At 45.0% G+C, this 17,046-nt stretch overlaps 1 protein-coding gene across 2 annotated transcripts in view; it reads right to left on the minus strand.

Moving 5' to 3' along the window:
* The window catches only part of Ttc39b (tetratricopeptide repeat domain 39B), a 99,372-nt gene that overhangs the window by 47,473 nt on the left and 34,853 nt on the right, over positions 1–17,046 (minus strand). Inside the window, exon 1 of one of the 2 annotated variants that reach the window (XM_042271363.2) lies at positions 12,307–12,617. The exons of the other annotated variant lie outside the window; for it this stretch is intronic. The gene's annotated coding sequence lies outside the window, so the exon portion shown is untranslated. Of the gene's footprint in view, positions 1–12,306; positions 12,618–17,046 lie in introns of those variants that run through there. 2 annotated transcript variants of the gene reach the window in all.

The raw sequence follows: 17,046 nt of genomic DNA on the forward strand, positions 1-17,046 counted from the left end.
AGCCAGGAACCGGCATCTTATCCCTGGAGACTGGAGTTACAGATGGTAGGAGCTGCCATGTGGGTGCTGGGAATCCAACTCAGGTCCTCTCAAAGAGCAGCCAGTTTTCTAAACCAGTAAGCCATCTCTCCAGCACCGCTGTTGTTTTGTTTCTAAAGACAAAAGTTTGCTCTACAGCCAGATTGGCCTTGGACACGACCCTTGCCTCAGCCTCAAGAGTGCCAGGTCACAGGTGTATGCGCCCATGCCTGTGGCCCTGAATGCCAGCTCTTCAATAAAACCAATTTGCTTCCCACCAGCTTCTTATTACCTAAGTACTGGCTTAGGTGAGTGGCCAGCCCTGAGTCTGCTAACAAAGGTTCAAATTACATCCTTCTAACCCTTTATGCTTTTACACACTAAATTCCCAGAGTTCTGTTTCAGATTTTACATTAATATCACAACCAGCCCATCGTGCCACCAACTGTGCTTTTACCCACCGGTGTTTGCTCAGGGTCAGTTGCTTTTCTAGGGTGGATGCTCTGAAACACACTTTACTTGCAAATAGCAATGGTAAGGCACCTGTGTCTACCCATCTCCCCTTCTCCATGGGCTCCTCCAGGGATCTGGTCATAACATGCCACCAAGGGTGTGTCATCTTTTCTGGCAGGAGCCAAAACTTCAATCTTAAGACCAGAAGACACAGTTCTCCATACAGCTCCTTAACTTCCCTGTTCCAGCTCTCCCTCTGCAGTTTCTTCTGCAATATAGGAAAATTACTTGGCAAAGTTATGAGGATATATTGCCTTCCCAGAAGGATGCCAATGATGTGGCAAGAGGGATCTCCAGAGAAACAGGAAGGAAACCAGGCTGCGGATACTGAGAGTGCAGATCCCTGCCTCCCTTAGGACTTGGGTGGCCATTACATCCTTTTCAGCATGACACTTCCCAACCAAGACTCTCATCAAGCAAGCAACTGAGCTGTTTGGTAGAGGTGCACACCTCTGATTCCAGCACTCCAGAGAAACCCTGTCCCAAAAAAAACAATATATAGACAGACAGACAGACAGATAAATGGATGAATAGAGCCAGAGAAACCCTGTCTCGAAACAGAGAGAGAGAGAGAGAGAGAGAGAGAGAGAGAGAGAGAGAGAGAGAGAGAGAGAGAGAGAGAGAACGCAAGTAAACAGCATTTGTCCTGCAGACAACTAGGATTCTAGGTAGCAGAGAGCTTATAAAACAAAACCACAGCCAAACAGGGCACAGAACCAAACATACCATGCTGGCCTTTTGTCTGCAGCCACTCAGAATTTACACACCTAACTCATTCAGTATAAATTCCTGTCTGTACTTCCTCAGAACCTATTTTCTCCTTTTAAAAAAAAAAAAAACTAGAAATGTTCCAAATGTACAAAGTAGAGAAAATAGCACAGTACATTATATTATACCTGGAATATGGTTCTGGGTACAGTGTGAGCTACATTTAACCTCCACCCCCAATCCCTCCCTTTCTCCTAAGATAGGCAATCAACAACCCATCCTCCAGCCATTTGTCAGCTCAGAAATGAGACAACAAAAGGAGACTGAAGTCCTCGCAGGATCCTACAGCACTGGCAGGAAAATTCACTCCCTAGAGACTTGCTTGCCCATGCTTGGCTGGTCACTTTACCACTAACATCTATATTCTAGAAAATGGGACATTTGAGCTGGAGAGATGGCTCAGCAGCTAACCTGTTGCTCTTAGAAAAGACCCAGGTTTGATTCTCAGCACCCACGTGATGGCTTACAACCATCCATAACTCCAGATCCCCAGGGAGCCAGTGCCCTCTTCTGATTCCTGGAGACACCAGGCTCACACAGGGTACACACATGGTGCCCATACATACACACAGGCAAAATATTCATACACATAAAATACATCTTTGTAAAAACCTGACATTAACTTGTAGCTATTTTACTCCAATAGATACACAAATAATTTATGTCTGAAAATGTTATGGTTTTATCACCGTAACAAATAAGCCAGTTTTGTGTTTCATAAATCTTATCAACATTTTGTCTTCAGTTCCCCCAAGTGCTTTGGGGAGCATTTATCACCTCAATGATCTTCCTGGTGATCAACAAGCCTGAGGCATGAGCTGATTTATTGACAATGCTGCACTAAGCTGCAACCCCTAAGACAGGGCAAGTTCTTGTGTGTTACCTGGTCCTGGACGCCTGCACTTCACACACTCACCATTATCTCAGCTTTCTGATAAGTGGAGGTCAACAGACTGGAGTCATCTGCTTTGTTAACTGGTATTTGGGAATCTTTTTATTATAAAGTTATAAATATAAAGTTATACTATAAGGTTATATAAAAAGTCTTGCTGGATTTTTATTCAGACCGCTACATTATTACAAATGCCCTTTATAATATTGTATTTCATGCAAAAGATGCCCTTTATAGTACTGCATTTTTACATTTATATACAGGCCATGGCTTGAGTCTGCCCTGCCCCCTCCAAAGTCCATTGTGATTGAACACTTGGTCCCAAGTATGAGGTGGTGGACCCTTGGGAGGTAGGATCTGGTGGGAAAGCCTTACATCACTGGGTGTATCAGGTAAGAGAACTCAATGTTATGAAAAGAAGAAATCTGCTATGTCCATTCCTGTTCTCTACTCCTGTTCAAGATGCAACTATGTTCCCACACAAGCTACCACGATATGCTATCCATATGCCACCCTCACCACAGGCCAAAACTAACAGGACTGCCTAATCTAGGACTCTGAACTTCCAAAATCGTGGGCGGAGTAACCTTTTTCTCTGTATGACTTAGCTACGTCAGGTGTTTTGCTGAAGGGATGTAAAGTTGACTAATACAGAGACTTATTCAAGTCTTTGCTTATTTCATTCACTAAAGGTTATCAGTATATAAGCACTGTGCTGACATCCATGTATTGTAAAAGAGCAACACTAAATCTTTATTTTGATCCATTTTTAAATGTAACCCGCCACAATTAGCACAACTTTTTTGTTTTAAAATTTACTTATTATGTGTACAGTGTTCTGCCTGCATGTATGCCTGCAAGCCAGAAGAGGGCACCAGATCTCATCCATAGATGGCTGTGAGCCACCATGTGGGTGCTGGGAATTGAACTCAGGACCTCTGGAAGAGGAGCCAGTGCTCTTAACCTCTGGGCCATCTCTCCAGTCTCACAACTTTTAAATTTTACCTAAATGCTTCTTAGTTCTACAGTTATCCTAATTCTGCTATGCTTATGTTAGAAAGTATGTTTTCAAATAGTGAAAAAAACATTCTTATTTGATTGACAGTGACTAAAGAAGGCCACACAGTATATTTCAATTACAGATATTAATACATAAGGAAAATATGCCTTTATTTTGCATTGTTTTGAACACTCTAGTTTTTAAAACATCTTAAATGGATTTTTGAGATATAGTTGCCAGAAGTATCCAACTATTTCATCACAATCTAATTTACAGCATCCCATCATCCAACCTATTTCCTGTCATTCTCCATGTCCTTCACGACCCCTAATTCTAAGCAAACACTAGTCTTTTGCATCTGTATATTTTACTTTTCTGGGCAATAGTCAATTGTCATATATACTGTTTTGGATGACTGGCTTTTTCCCCTTTCCATGTTTCCAAGATTCATTCATGCTGTATGGAACAGGTAACAATAACTCACCCTATCTAATACTGAGTAATATGCCACAGCTGATATATGCCAAATTTGGTTACCATTTCATTTGTTCATTATGTACGGGACATTACACTTTTTGTACATCATGAAGAATGCTGCTACTAATATTCACGTACAAGTTTTATGTGACTATAATAGGTGAGGTCATATGATAACTCTACATTTGACACTGAAGAATTCTCACCAATTGTTTTCCGAAGTGGTTACATGATTTTATAATCTAACCAATAAAATATGGCAGCTCTAATTTCTTTACATTTTGACAAATACTTGTCATTTTGGTGAGTGCGGTAACTGCTTAGGGAGTTGGAGCTTTTTAGAACGCGTGTGTACACGGTTGTTTGGGATAAAACACAAACCCTCATGCTTGTGCAGCCAACACTTTACCACTGGAGCCAAGCCCTGGCACAGTGCTTACGACTTGCACTGCCTAATGGCTGATGACATTAAGAATGTTTTAAGGCACTTATTTGGCCATTTGTGCATCTTCTTTGAGAACTATCCAGATGCTTTTCATATTTCTAATTGGGTTATCTGCCTTTTTATTACTGACTTAAGCATCGCTCTAATTTTCAAATATTACATAGAACTATTTGGTCGTTGTTGTTTTGTCTTGTTTTTTAAGACAGGGTTTCTCTGTGTTGCTCTGGCTGTCCTGGAACTCACACATGTGGCATATGCTTATACCACAGACACAGAGAATATATACAAATAAATCTTTTCTTTTAAATCAAAAACAAATACACCGTGGGGAAAGAGGGAGAGAGAGAGAAGGAACACAAAGAGCCCAGAACTCGGCATGCTTACCCTTCAGCCTTCTCCACATCTCACCTGCCATCACCACTATCAAATCAGAGATCATCTTTCCAACCTTTCCCTCCTTCTCACCCTGGTTCTTTACAAGAAAATAAAACTGATTAAGCCACAGGGTGATAAGAACATAACTGTTATACCCTGAGATAAGAAAATATTAGATATGAGAGACATGGACTGATAACCAAGATGCCCTTCCTCTAAGAATACAAAAGCCCCCTAAACCAAAACTAAAAATCTTAGTATTATCTCTAGGACTTGATGGGTTTCCATTCTTTGCACCTGCTCCATCTTTTCCAAATTTTCTGACACGGTCACACATTGTTTTCATCATCAGGAAAAGGAATATTTAGTCTCAAATCACTGAAGAAACATTCAAGTATTAATTTAAGGAAGTAGACTCTGAACATCCCATGCATATCACACCCAGCTCAAAATGAAGCTAAAAATAGACAAGAACAGCATAATTTACTGCTTTTAGCCCTTTTCAGGTGAAGAAGTCAGAATGTTTCTCTACCTAATGTCTTTCCCACACCATTTTAGACCATTCAGAAATCTTTCATTTTTCCACAAACTGGCAAAGTTCTTACTTAACCTCTGTGGTTTTTTTCTAATTTGAATTCTATTTCCTCCACTTTAACATGTTTCAAAACTAATTTTTGCCAGGCGGTAGTGGTGCACACCTTTAATCCCAGCACTCGGGAGGCAGAGCCAGGCGGATCTCTGTGAGTTAGAGGCCAGCCTGGGCTACCAAGTGAGTCCCAGGAAAGGCTCAAAGCTACACAGAGAAACCCTGTCTCGAAAAAACAAAAAACAAACAAACAAAAAAACTAATTTTTTTTTTCTTTTTGGTTTTTCAAGATAGGGTTTCTCTTTGTAGCCCTGTCTTCTCCTGGAACTCGCTCTGTAAACCAGGCTGGCCTTGAACTCACAGATATCCACCTGCCTCTGCCTCCGTGCCGGGATTAAAGGCACCACAGTCTGGCTCAACCGGTTTTTCACCGTTATCTGCCATTACTGAAAATGAACTATGGTTGATTCCCATTTTGCTTGTGGTACCGGGGACTGGACCTCTAGGCAAGCACTCTGCCACTGGGTTCCCAGCCACCTTCTCACTTTTATTCCACGCCAGGCTTCACTAGGTTGTCCAGACAGGCCTTGAATTCTGTCTTCTTTCTGCCTCAGCCTCGGGAGCAGTGGGGATCCCAGACCTTCCCAGGGGCCTGGCAGAACGGAGATTTACTCTTTACTGAAGGAAGTGAGCCTGGTGGACAGTAAATGGTACACTATCAACGTTAATTTCCTGTTTGGAGATCCTAAAGCCTGAGGACATTAAGATTGTGTAAATGCCAGCAAGGGTTGACTTCTGAGGCTAGCCCAGGCTCTACAGAGAGATGCTGTCTGAAAACGCACAAACAAAATGAACACCAAGTGGTACGTGCTGTATACAGAGGAGGATATGACCTGGTGCCCACAGACACGGCTCAGCAGGTAACAGTGCTCACCACACAAGCCTGGCCACCTGAATTTGCTCCCTAGGACCCACATGAAGATGGAAGGAGAGTACTAACTCCCAAGAGTTGTTCTCTGACCACCCCACCCACACCCACACACACACACACTGCGGCACCTGTGCAAGTGCACTCACACACACCACACACAAAAATGACAGTCATCAATAAAAATGTTTAAGAGAGATGTGACTCAGCAACGAGGCAGTGAAAGGCTGAGTTACTGAAAAGCGAACTGATGAACAAGGCAGAGTACTAACGGGCACCACTCAAGTCGTGTTAACAGAGACGGGCATCCAGCACGAGCAAAGTGAGAGCCCTGAACTGTCTCTTCCAGGACAGCAAGCCTTATGCTGGCTGGACAAAGGGACCAGGGAGTAACTGCAGGGTCCCCGAGCAGACACACTCACTGTGCTAAGAGCAACAACAGCCAGGGAGAGAAGGCACTCAAGGCCGGTTCTCAAGGACATAAAGCTTTTAACTTCAGAGCAAGAAGCACAGGCAGAAAGCTGAGAAAACAGAAGCACCAAAGAAGCTTTGTCCAAGCCAGGGGGTGGTGGTGCACACCTTTTAGCCCAGCACTCGGGAGGCAGAGGCAGGTGGATCTCTGTGAGTTCAAGGCCAGCCTGGTCTACAGAGTGAGATCCAGGACAGCAAGGCCACACAGAAAAACCCCTGTCTCAAAAAAACAAAAAAACAAAACACCTCTGTTTACTCGGAAGATTCCCATGCACCCTTCTAGAGCAGCCTAGTGTGAAATGACTGAAAAACGAATGTATATTACCACCACCGCTTTGGTTTGTTTTTGAGAAAGAGTCTCATATAGCCCGGGCTGGCTTCATGTTTGCAATCCTCCTGCCTCAGTCTCCCAAAGGTTGGGATGCCAGGTGTGTGCCACCACACTCACTTCATAGAAGGAATGATAAAACAAACAAAATATTGAAACTAGATTAAGCACACTCATCAGCGCTTTATTCGAGTACTGCACGTCTTCTGTGACTGGAATAACGACAGAACAAGACCTTTTCAGGCTAGTTGAGAGGCAAAGTGGGAGGGGCTTCAGGATCTGGAGCTCTGCGGGCCAACCAATACCAAGCGAGAACGCTAAGGCCCAGGCCAGGGCCATGTCCACTCACAAGCCCCACAGGTCCCTACAGCACTCACAGCCACCACCCCTGTGCCTCCACAACCCCCCACCATCCTTACAGCCACACAGAGACAGCAGGGCTAGAAGCCAGCGCCAAGGCCCGGCCAGCAGTTCCTACCCTTCCCATCACTCTGCTCGACCAGCTCCTGCCCGCCCCCGGCCCCTCCCCACCTGGAAGGACAGGAAGGAGATACAGATGGAGGGTTTCAGTTCGCATCTCACTGGGTAGTGACCCTGCCTCACCACCACCTGCTCCACAATCTTTCCAAAAGAGAAGACTGGAGATCGGAAAGTCAGCTTAGCTGACAGCTTCGTGCTGCTTTCCTTTCCGTTCCTGGCGGGAATGGGGGCTTTGCTGCAATGCGAGACCGTTTGGAAAGAATAAAAGTTCATTTCCACGGAGCGTACAGCAGCTCAGGCTTGACTTACTACGGGGACAGAAGGGAGGCTACTATCTGTTCAAACTGTCCCCAAGGAGTGCTGTTTTCCGTGCCCAAAGACACAGCAAACTCCCAAGAACAGGAACTAGGCCTTTCCAACTTCTCTCCTCGCGCAGAGCAAACCCAATTCCCTGTGTTATTGGAAACAAGCGGCAGGAGGGTGGCAGACTGGCAGAGACGTGTGCAGCTCCTGCAGATCTTCCTGGGTCCAACAGCTCAGTCTCTTTTAACTGAAGGGAAGATGCAGGGGGTGGGGGGATCTCTTCTCTATTGGAGGGCTCACTCCTAGCAATAAATTTCCTTCATTTCAGCCTCGTCCTTTCTCACCAGAACACCACAGAGACTGAGGAGGCAGTGTGCTGGGACACAAGGCAGAACTGGATTGCTACGCCAGGTGCGTCAACAGTTTGGATGATGGGCCTCAGCAAGAGCAGGAAAGAACAATTTGGGGCTCAGTCTACCTCACAGGGACGCTCCCACAATGAGATGCACTGCGGTTGTAAAATCACCTTTTAAACTGAGACAGCACATAAATAAATGTAAGGGGTTGTAGGCGGAGGTGATGTTATTACGCCACTTAAGGTGAAGAGAGCCAAGAACTTCCCATTACACAGACCACAACATTCCTGCGACTCAGCAGTTCTGCCTAGTGTTTCCAGCAATCCTGGGGCAGAGGTGGCTAACAGCAGTGTTTGGCCAGTTACCATGCCCCTCCCAGCATAGAAGCAGATATTTGCAGGGCGCACAGCAAATGCAGGTTTTCAGGGTGATGATGACTGGGAAGAAGTTGTTCACTTAAAAAAAAAAAATCAAAGTTGAAACAAAGAATAGCAAGATGTCTTTAAACAACAATGGTTGCAAAGACAAGTTTTCATTTCCTTCACCTCATAAACCATGAGGGAGAGAAAAAGGAACCGCAGCCCAAAAGCCATTTTCTCGGACTAGCTCGCGTCTCTGCCCACTGACTGACTGGAGCAGTGTATGAAGTATGAACACATGGGGATGTATTGGTGCGTAGATGCTGCTGGGTGTATTAGCATGGAAGGAGAGGCGTACAAATACTCGAGAAATTAAACATCAGCACTGACTTCTCCCACACTTCCACGCTCTCCTAGCTGATGTGCTATGTTTACTCAGGCTACGGAATAAAGCTATCAGATGGAATGGCTGCCATAATGGGATGTTATTGTGGGAGGGAGGGAGGGAGGGAGGGAGGGAGAAAGAAAAGAAAAGAGAAGAGAAGAAAAGAGAGGAGAGGAGAGGAGAGGAGAGGAGAGGAGAGGAGAGGAGAGGAGAGGAGAGGAAAAGAAAAGAAAAGAAAAGAAAAGAAAAGAAAAGAAAAGAAAAGAAAAGAAAAGAAAAGAAGAGAAGAGAGAAACCTAAGCTGTTAAGGAGGTGAACAGCAATTCAATGTCTTACGTTACGTCCTGGTTTGTGGATCGCTGAAAGGCTCAAATTCTGCCTTATTCTCTAAGAAGATAATGACCACAGCCTCAACCACAGATGAAATTCAAGTCTTAGCCCCATGCTCTTCTTTTTCTAAACTGCAGTCACCTGTAATGATCTCAAATAAAGTATTCTATAACCCACTAATCTAAAATAATCACTAAAGAAGTCCATTCATCCCACCTGAATGGTCACTCCAGACTGTCCACACCTGTGGACTGGTGAACCATCAAAAGAAGAGAAACCACGCGTGAAATTCGCCTGGAATCCACATGCTGAGCACTGTCTTCCTTAGAAAAACAGCACCACGGCTTTTCACTCTCACCAAGGCCACCACCATTTTGGTTAATGCCTGGGTGTTAGTCTGCGGAGGGGTCGCTAACACCCACAGGCCTGTCCTGCCCGATGTGTTTACGTCTTCAGTGCAGAGGACAGTCACATGTGCGGTGCATGTACAGATAGTCACAGGACAGGCAAATCCAAGTGGACACAGCACTCAAGATTCAAACAAGCTTTAGAAGAGCCATGCTCTTTTATGTTTTTACGTGTAACCTAAGAACCGTCCCCCTGCAGGGGGACGGCCCCAGCTCAGCCAAAGCTGCAGGCTTTAAGGTGTGAGATGAAGCTGGAAGCACCAAGGGGTCTGGTGAGGGGAGTATGGTGTCAACAGAGCCCACGGGCTCACGAGTTCTTTGTCACAGTTCCCACAGAGCAGCGTGGCCAGCAGCAGGTCAAGGGAGCCTTGCTGAACGTCTCTGCTGAGAAGTCGCACTCTGCTCATTACTGCTCTGCAGAAGCTGACCGATGCTGTGAGGCTCCGTGAGAACGCTGCCAGGGCGGACAGAGAGTTGTCTGGCCTTGATGACAGCATCTGAACATGAAGTGCAAGACAAGCTGGCCCCTTCCCACCCGCACCCCCTCTCTCGGATGAACCTCATCCATGTGCATCCACCACTGGAGCTCAGTCCGTCCACACACAGCCCTGCCCGTTCTAAAGAGAGCAGAGGATGCAAGTATATGTCAGAAGAGGAAAGCAACTGCAAATGATAGGAAGATCAGGGCTTGGGGCCAAAGGGAAGAATCACTCTTTCTTTTTCATGATGCGTGATATCCAGAAATACACTGAAATTTCCACCCCAGTCGGCCTCCAGCTAAGAGACACAAGGCAATCACACCAAGGAACTCAGGTCTGCCATCTTACAAGTGGGGCCATTACAATCAGCACTCTGAACGACCCCATGCAGGGGGCTGACTTCTGTGTGCCTCGTTCCCTCATTTGTGAATCCAGGGACAGGGCAGTCGCTCTAAGTTTAAAGAGAGAAGAGGAGGAGGAGGGGAAGGAGGAAGAAGAGGAGGAGGAGGAGGAGGAAAAGGGGGAAGAGGAGGAGGAAGAGGGGGAGGAGGAGGAAGAGGAGGAAGAGGAGGAAGAGGAGGAAGAGGAGGAGGAGGAAAAGGAGAAGGAGACTGACCAAAAGCATTGAGCCCACACAGAAAACCTTTGAAGAAGAGTCCAGTTCTATCTTCTCCCCTAAGACAGGGAAATGATGGCACAGAGTGTACCTATAACCAATTTCCCTCCCTTCCCCAATGGACCAACCAAAACAGAAACCAGTTCTAACCTAAACCCTATACTTACAGTACTTATTGTATGCTTCTGAACTAATGAGCATATTTCTAACATCTCCCTCCAGCTAAGAACTCAAAGGTTCCGTGATTGAAGATCTGGGACAGCACTAGTTACAAGCATTTATGTGTCCCATAAAGGCTGCTCACAAAGTAGCCTGTAGCTATATAGCTGAAAAGCTCACCGCAGCTCTAATGAAATAACTTGGTAATTAGGTTTTAACGGCCTCCTTTACCTACTAAAAATATCTGCTTCTGGAGTCCAAATACAATATTTTCATCAGCATCATATCCCCAGAGCTTGGAAAAAGCTTTGCAACAAATGTGAACATTTGTGGAAAGAATGAATGAATGAAATAATGAATGAATGAATGAGTGAATGTTCTTTGGAAACTTAAAGGCAGAGTGTCCTAATTTAGCAGCCCTTCCTAATTAAATTCAAGTTGCTGCACTTAGGTATGACAAAATGTTTAAAAATAAAAACAGCAGATGTTTGATCTCTAGGTGGCAGGGATTTTTTCTTTTTTAAAAAATCCTTCACTTATTTTTACTCTGCAGGAAATCAACCAAATCTGGCACCCAAAAAGCTCATATATTATGTCAGGCTAAGTTAAGCATATTACATGTACAAAAGCCAGTTGGCGTTTAAAAGTATTTTGACTACCAGCCTCTGAATAGATCACTTCTAAAAGTCACTTTAATGTGGTTTTAAGATAGAGGGAGGAGATCGATGGCCAACTGATATGAATCAGTTCACAAAGACCAACAAGAACATGTGGGGGTCACAGGAGGAATCCAAAATCAACTTCAATGCTAACCAAATGCCCAGAGTGCATTTACCAATCCAGGAAAGAAACGCTGTAGCCTCTGGTGAATTCCAGAGGGGAAAAGTGGGGCACAATGACTCAGGACAGATGTTCTGAGTTCAGGATCTGTATGTGTGCGTGTGTATGTGTGTGTGTGTCACACACACACACACACACACACACACACACACACACACGAATCAGCAGTGATTCCAATGCACAACTTGAAAAGGTCATGAAGCAGAGCTCACATTCACTATGATCTGCTACAGAGACTGGCTGAAGCCACCACCACCAGTGGGAGGTCAAGGTCTAGGGTAAACGACACAGGCTATTTCTGAATGAAGATCACTCTACTCATCTTTAAGGTCTGAATTACCATAACAAGGCAAAACAAAATGCTACGAAGAAGGCAGCAGAGGACCTAAGACACAACACAGTGAGCCTCCTCCTGCTGCCATTGTTCTGCTGTGGAAGTCTTGGGGAGCCCCAGGGCACACCTTGCAGTCATCGGTCAGCCAGCCATGGCACTGAGGAAGACCACAGCCTCTGCGGCAGGGAGGCGCATAGACAGAGACGTGCTGCTTTCTGCATTTACAGCACTCACCCTCGGGAAGATTCAAAAAAGGGAGGGGGCGTGGGAAGCCCTGCCAAGGCTGACAGGAAGCTGCTAAGAGGACAATGTCATCAATGAAACCTGCAGGTCTCTAGTGAAACTGAACGCTTTAATTGTTCCCCCCAAAGCTTTCCTTAAATAAATGCTCCCAGACTTAACGAGAACCTTGCAGCCACGTCCCCCTGGCACTGCTAAACAAGCACAACATACTCACGGGCGGGCGCACAGCAGCTGAACTTCAGAGGAAAGAACAGGGTCCACTAGGAAGACGGCCGGCCGTCTTTCCCTCTCTTCTACCACATCTTTTTAAAAGCCAACTAAAGCAAGAGCCATTCCTCAGGGTAAAAACCAACAGAGCCCTTCAACCTCGTTCCCTGGTCTCCAAAGAGACGTTCGATCGCCAGAGCCCGGCAGAGAGAGAAGTAAGGAGGCATCTGACAGCCCGGAGCCCTGCAGGGCTGAATTTAAGACCTGTCAGTTACAGTGGCAGCTACACTCACGCCGAGGCTGTGGCGGCTGCTTCCGCAGGAAGGGATGCTGGGAGATTTTTTCCCCAATCTCTGCCGCAGCCTAGTCCTGATCCATCACTGTTTAATTATCCAAGAGAAGCAGGCAGGATAGGAACAGAGGGACCAGATCATACAAACCACAGGACCTTCCAGTGATTTCTCACCTGACAGAGGCATTTCCCTGTCTATCGGGAGAGAGCATGGATTACTTTCTTGTTTTAAGAAAAAGAGTAAGGACAAGCTGTTATTCCCGGGTATGACGTACATTTCATACCCATGGACTCTCTTAAAACCCACTCTTAAGGAACACTGAAGAAGGGAAAATCAGTTTCTCTAGAGTTTTCAGTCTGGCAGGCTACTTCAGTGACAAATCCGTATCACCTAACAGTCATATTGAGGTTGTTGGAAAGGCTAATTTCCAACTGCCATTTGATAAATAGTATTTCAAGTGGGTTTGGGTTTAGAGTTGTGTTTTTTGGTTGCAGTCTTATTTTTGTGTTTTGATTGTTGAGATGGCTATAAGACACTGGGGGGCAGGGGGGAGGGGTTATTACCAAGTAAAAGAAGCTGGATTCTCCACATTGTAAGTAACTAGGAAATGAAGAAAAATAAAACCGCACACAATCCCATAACCCAGAGATAATCAATGCCAGTATTTTGTAACCATTTACTTAGAATATTTTTCTCCCTCCTATGTCATATGGATGGGACTTAACAATTATGTGTTTTTTTCTTCAATAATATTGCTTTCCAAGCTATGTATTATCTTTGTGTTGCGTGACTTTTCCTGGGATGATGTGAATAAATGTCTATTCATCCCAGATAAATAAAAGGACAGAACAAAAAAATTAATTCCAACCAAGTCTTGCTTGAAATGAGTTCCCTGGGGTCACTCACAGGAGAAGACTCCAAGGCGGTCCTCCCTCACAGCCCTCCCCAGTGTAGGTGAAAACTCAGGAGAGACTGTATGGAGCACTTCCTGCCCGTCCTGTAGGCACCTCTTCCGAAGATGTTCTCCTCTTCCTCCAGCAACTGTTCTCTGCTTATACAACTTTATTGGGGAGCTTGGGGAATCTCCAGCCTTCATGACCGGTGCTCAGAATCAGCTTTCTGTATCTTATCAGCTCCTTTCTCCCTCGATACACAATGTCTCTTCATAAAAAGAATAATTATTTGCCCATACATGTGACCTATGGCTAACCACCTACATTTCTTTTTAAAACAAAAAACATTTATTTGTTATTTGTTGGAGATGAACAATATGAGTGCCACAGAGGACGTGTGGGGGTCAGAGACCAACCTGCAAGAGTTAGTTCTCTCCTTACACGATGTGGGTCTGGGATTGAACTCAAGGTCGTCAGGCTTGGCAGCAAGCACCTTTATCCACCAAGCCATCTGCCTGGCCCAACCACCCAGACTTCTCATAGTGCTCACAAGCGTCAGTGCACATAACGGCAGTTAATATATTTGTGTGCTTACTATGTGCTAAATGGTGTGGGGAGCAGAGCAGACACAATTGCTGCTCTCCTGGAGTCCCACGCAACAGAGAAGCTAGATATTCACCAGATGTAACCAGTGCTTCACTACCAAAAGGAACTGCGGACACCCAAGAACACACCAGAGACCTGCTCTTGGGAAGGTTTGCATTGGGGGATAGAGCAATCCAACTGCAAATTCTAAGTGCAGTAATTCACAACTTCACTTTTCATCATAATATCTCTCGGCTAATCTCTTTTTCCTACACAAAAACTTAAATGCAGATTTCAACTATATTTTGTGACTGTAATGTATATGAGAATAATTGATAAAATGTGTATAGATTCTTATACATTTAATCAATTAGAATGTAATAATTAAGAAAAGACAAGAGGTAGGCTATGTACATAATTCCAGGGATCTTTTAAGCAGCCAGAGACTACAGGTTCCTAAGCATCCCCAACTTAATTGACCTGCTCAAAAGCTGAGGAAGGCTAAAGATTCCCTAAGAATGTTGGAAGAGGTGATACCTTAAATGAAGTTTTCATGGTTTTGTGTGTGTGTGCATGTGCATGTGCATGAGAGACAGACAGACAGACAGACAGACAGACTATAAATCAACCCTAGAGCCCTGCACATGCAGGATAAGCTCTCTACCACTGAGACAGAACCCCAGCCTTTCAGACTTCAACCTTCTTTTAAATGGTCTTCTGTTTCCTCATCATGGTCACAAGTGTCATTCTTTTTTTTTCTATTGGTGCCCTGCTTAAAACATACTTCTCTCCCCTCTGAATACAGAACTGCTCGCCTCTGTTTGCTCTACTGTTTAGTATTACAAGCTACCCATCCCACACGTGTGTCTGCACCCTCCCCCCAGCAGTGCCGACACTGAGACTTGGTTGGAGGAGGATGTCAATGGGTGTGGTGGTATGAAGGAGAGCATCCCCCACAGGCTCAGGTATCTAAACAGCTGGTCCCCAGTTGGTGGCACTGTTTGGGGAGATCAGGAGCCTTGCTGAGGGCAGTAGGTGGCTGGGGTGGGCTCTGAGAGTCTGCAGGCCCCACTGGCAGTTTCCTCTCTGTCTTCTGCATGTGTCTGAAGATGTACCAGCATGGTCCTGCTCCAACTGTCATGCCTTTTACACCATTACGGACTTCCCCTCTGGAAGCGTAAACCAAAATAAACTCTTCCATCAGTTGCTGTGGTGTGCATGTCATCACAGCAAAAGGCACCTAAGGGAGACTAAGACTTTCTAGAACTTTCATCCATACACAACCAGCTTTGGTCAAGTCTGTCCCCAAACTAGTTTAATGCCCTATGATGTAGAGGATGTGCTCAAGAGATGTCTGTTAAGCCTGGTGTCCTGCAAATTCATAAAACCAGTAATAGGAGAAGAAAAAGTGGAGGAGCAGGAGGAGGGAGAGGAACAGCAGAAAGAGGAGGAAGGGGAGGAGTAGCAGGAGGAGAAAGGGGAGAAGGAGCGGGAGGAGGAGCAGGAGGAAGAGGAAGAAGAGGAGCAGCAGGAGGAGGAGAAAAGGAGGAGGAGTAGGGGGAAGAGAAACAGGAGGAGAAACAGGAGGAGGAGCAGGAGGAGGAGAAAGAGGAGGAGCAGGAGGAGGAGAATGGGGAGGAGAAGGGGAGGAGGAGGAGCAGAGGGAGGGGAAAGGGAAGGAGGAGAAAGAGGAGGAGGAGAAAGGGGAGGAGGCAGTAGTACCACCATCATGCAAAGCAGGTAGATCTCAGAAATGGGGAAATATGCAAAATTATATTCTTTTCTCTTATTTGATAAATGTAAGAGAATTATTTTCCTTTTATGAAAACACTTTTTTTTTTTTTTAAGTTTTAGAGCCATTATGGGGCTTCAAGAAAATAAGCAAAATGTCTCACATCTTGGGTGGTATAATGGTTGTATAAAAACAGCAGTGTTTTCTTAATATATATTGCGTGTTGCTTGGCATTTATCTGTGAAGCTTTTTTTATATCTAAGTTAACAAAATACTTTCAAATCAATTATTTTGTAGGTTAAAGATATGTTTTACAAGGCAGGTGGTGGTGGCGCACACCTTTAACCTCAGAATTCTGGAGGCAGAGGTAGGTGGATCTTGGAGTTCGAGGCCAGCCTGGTCTACAGAGCAAGTTCCAGGACAATTAGGAATACAAAGAGAAACCCTGTCTTGAAAAACCAAATTCCAGCACTCACATGGCAATGGCAGCTCACAACTATCTGTAACTCCAATTCCAGAGGATCTGGCTGGCACCCTCGCACAGACATACATGCAGACAAAACATCAATGCACATAAAAATAAATAAATCTTTAAAAAAAAAATAAGACAGGGTTTCTCTGTAACAGCCCTGGCTGTCCTGGAACTCACTATGTGACCAGGTTGGCTTCGAACTCCTAGAGCTCCACCTGCCTCTGCCTCCCAAGTGCTGGGATTAAAGATGTGTAACACCACCACCTGGCTGAAGTTATCTGATGGGTGATGTCATTCTGTATGCTGTGAATGCGTGTTGCTCTAACTGGTTGATAAATAAAGCTGTTTGGCCAATGGTGAGGCAGAATAAGGTTAGGCGTGACATTCCAACTAGAGAGAGAGGAAGGAGAAAGACAGAGCAGGGGAGATGCTGCCAGCCTCGGCCAGGAGAAGCAAGATGTAAAGGTACTGGTAAGCCACGAGCCATGTGGCAAAGTATAGATTAATAGAAATGGGTTAATTTAAGATATAAGAACTAGATAAGAAGCCTGCCATGGCCATAGTTTAAAAATAATATTAGCTTGGGGCTAGAGAGATGGCTCAGAGGTTAAGAGCACAACTTTCTCTTCCAAAGGTCCTGAGTTCAATTCCCAGCAACCACATGGTGGCTCACAACCATCTGTAATGAGATCTGGCCTGCAGGGATATGTGCAGACAGAACACTGTATACATAATAAATAAATAAATCTTTTAAAAATAATAATAATAATAA

The sequence above is a fragment of the Peromyscus maniculatus genome, chromosome 2 (assembly GCF_049852395.1).
Source record: "Peromyscus maniculatus bairdii isolate BWxNUB_F1_BW_parent chromosome 2, HU_Pman_BW_mat_3.1, whole genome shotgun sequence".
In the NCBI taxonomy this organism is placed as follows: Eukaryota; Metazoa; Chordata; class Mammalia; order Rodentia; family Cricetidae; genus Peromyscus; species Peromyscus maniculatus.